Source organism: Nanorana parkeri, unplaced genomic scaffold (assembly GCF_000935625.1).
Source record: "Nanorana parkeri isolate BGI_ZX_2015 unplaced genomic scaffold, ASM93562v1 scaffold3835, whole genome shotgun sequence".
Lineage (NCBI taxonomy): Eukaryota > Metazoa > Chordata > Amphibia > Anura > Dicroglossidae > Nanorana > Nanorana parkeri.
In genome coordinates, this window is record NW_017310103.1 from 9,702 (window position 1) to 12,309 (window position 2,608).

The 2,608-nt window shown below is 61.8% G+C and overlaps 1 pseudogene; it reads left to right on the forward strand.

Moving 5' to 3' along the window:
* The first annotated feature begins 193 nt into the window (after positions 1–193).
* LOC108803530 overlaps positions 194–2,608 on the forward strand; it is an 11,259-nt pseudogene continuing 8,844 nt past the window's right edge.

Consider the following 2,608-nt stretch of genomic DNA (forward strand, 5'->3'; position numbering starts at 1 on the left):
GGAAGGATGGGGGGGGCCGCGGGGTGTGGAAAAAGGTGATGGGTCCCGGGATGTGGAAGAAGGTGATGGGTCCCGGGGGATGTGGAAGAAGGTGATGGGTCCCGGGGGATGTGGAAGAAGGTGATGGGTCCCGGAGGATGTGGAAGAAGGTGATGGGTCCCGGGGGGTGTGGAAGAAGGTGGTGGGTCCCGGGATGTGGAAGAAGGTGATGGGTCCCGGGATGTGGAAGAAGGTGGTGGGGCAGCTCTTCTATAATGATGACCAGCGACACTTCGAGGAAAGATCTGAGTGACGGGGGGTTGGATGGTCATTGTATATACATTCCATTCAACAAGAATCCCTTCTGTATGCCATGTATGGGGCCCCCTGCCGGTGCGCGGCACAGTGAGTCCCGTTGCCGGAGTCTCCCGATGCGGTGGCCCCCCCTACTGGTGGCTGTCCTCCTGCAGTAAAGCTCTCATCTTGGAGACAGTGCTGTCATTGGTCGTTCTGGGAGCCGCCATCTTGTACAGTGACCCCGCCCCCTCCGGGTTCCCTCTCGCCCTGTCACACCTCTGCTCGGGGGTTCCGAGGTGTCGTTTGCTGACCTCCCGTTTCTCTTCTCTCCCGTAGTTGCGCAATGGCGGGCTGTACAAGCGGCCGTTCCACGAGGCCTTCGAGGAGACCCCCATGCTGGTTGCCGTCCTCACATACATGGGCTACGGGATCCTCACCCTGTTCGGGTACATGAGAGATTTCCTGAGGGCCTGGAAGATCGAGAAGTGTCACAACGCCACGGAGCGCGAGGAGCAGAAGGTGAGACCCCCTCACACGTGTGCCGCTCACTTCCTGTAATCAGCTCTTCCCGGGGTCACCCCGAGCTCCATGCTAAGATTCACCCGCAGCCAGATCCCCGCTCTCCCCTCTCCGTGATTCACCCGCAGCCAGTTCCCCGCTCTCCGTGATTCACCCGCAGCCAGTTCCCCGCTCTCCGTGATTCACCCGCAGCCAGTTCCCCGCTCTCCGTGATTCACCCGCAGCCAGTTCCCCGCTCTCCGTGATTCACCCGCAGCCAGTTCCCCGCTCTCCGTGATTCACCCGCAGCCAGTTCCCCGCTCTCCGTGATTCACCCGCAGCCAGTTCCCCGCTCTCCGTGATTCACCCGCAGCCAGTTCCCCGCTCTCCGTGATTCACCCGCAGCCAGTTCCCCGCTCTCCGTGATTCACCCGCAGCCAGTTCCCCGCTCTCCGTGATTCACCCGCAGCCAGTTCCCCGCTCTCCGTGATTCACCCGCAGCCAGTTCCCCGCTCTCCGTGATTCACCCGCAGCCAGTTCCCCGCTCTCCGTGATTCACCCGCAGCCAGTTCCCCGCTCTCCGTGATTCACCCGCAGCCAGTTCCCCGCTCTCCGTGATTCACCCGCAGCCAGTTCCCCGCTCTCCGTGATTCACCCGCAGCCAGTTCCCCGCTCTCCGTGATTCACCCGCAGCCAGTTCCCCGCTCTCCGTGATTCACCCGCAGCCAGTTCCCCGCTCTCCGTGATTCACCCGCAGCCAGTTCCCCGCTCTCCGTGATTCACCCGCAGCCAGTTCCCCGCTCTCCGTGATTCACCCGCAGCCAGTTCCCCGCTCTCCGTGATTCACCCGCAGCCAGTTCCCCGCTCTCCGTGATTCACCCGCAGCCAGTTCCCCGCTCTCCGTGATTCACCCGCAGCCAGTTCCCCGCTCTCCGTGATTCACCCGCAGCCAGTTCCCCGCTCTCCGTGATTCACCCGCAGCCAGTTCCCCGCTCTCCGTGATTCACCCGCAGCCAGTTCCCCCCTCTCCGTGATTCACCCGCAGCCAGTTCCCCGCTCTCCCCTCTCCGTGATTCACCCGCAGCCAGTTCCCCCCTCTCCGTGATTCACCCGCAGCCAGTTCCCCCCTCTCCGTGATTCACCCGCAGCCAGTTCCCCCCTCTCCGTGATTCACCCGCAGCCAGTTCCCCCCTCTCCGTGATTCACCCGCAGCCAGTCCCCCCCTCTCCGTGATTCACCCGCAGCCAGTTCCCCGCTCTCCCCTCTCTGTGCTCCTCTCTGATTAGGTTTCACCTTCTTACAGGGACCGGCCGTCATGCTGATCCTTTGGCTTCCCTATTTGGAGTCCTCAGACCATCGTGACTTCTCCCTTAGCTTGCTCTACGTCAGTCAGAATGTATTGAAGCGGAGGATCAGCATGACGGCTTGGTAACCAGCGTTTCCAGGGGCCTCCCGCCACCACCAGTCCAACGCTGAGCAGCTTCCGTCGGTGCCTTCAGATCCACAATGTGGCCCCTGTGTACCCTGCGCTGGGTTCTGTGTATGAATGATGGGCCCCGGGTTTTGGCTCCGTGTCACGTGACCTGTTCTGCTCCCCGTAGGACTTTGTGTCGCTGTACCAGGACTTCGAGAACTTCTACACGCGGAACCTGTACATGAGGATCCGAGACAACTGGAACCGGCCCGTGTGCGGCGTCCCCGGGGAGCGGATGGACATTCTGGAGCAGTACACCGACGACTACAACTGGACCTTCAAGTACGTTCCCCCGATCCTCCTCGGTCACACTATGTACAACGCTCACCGATCACATGACCACCAGCAACCATGGGGTAA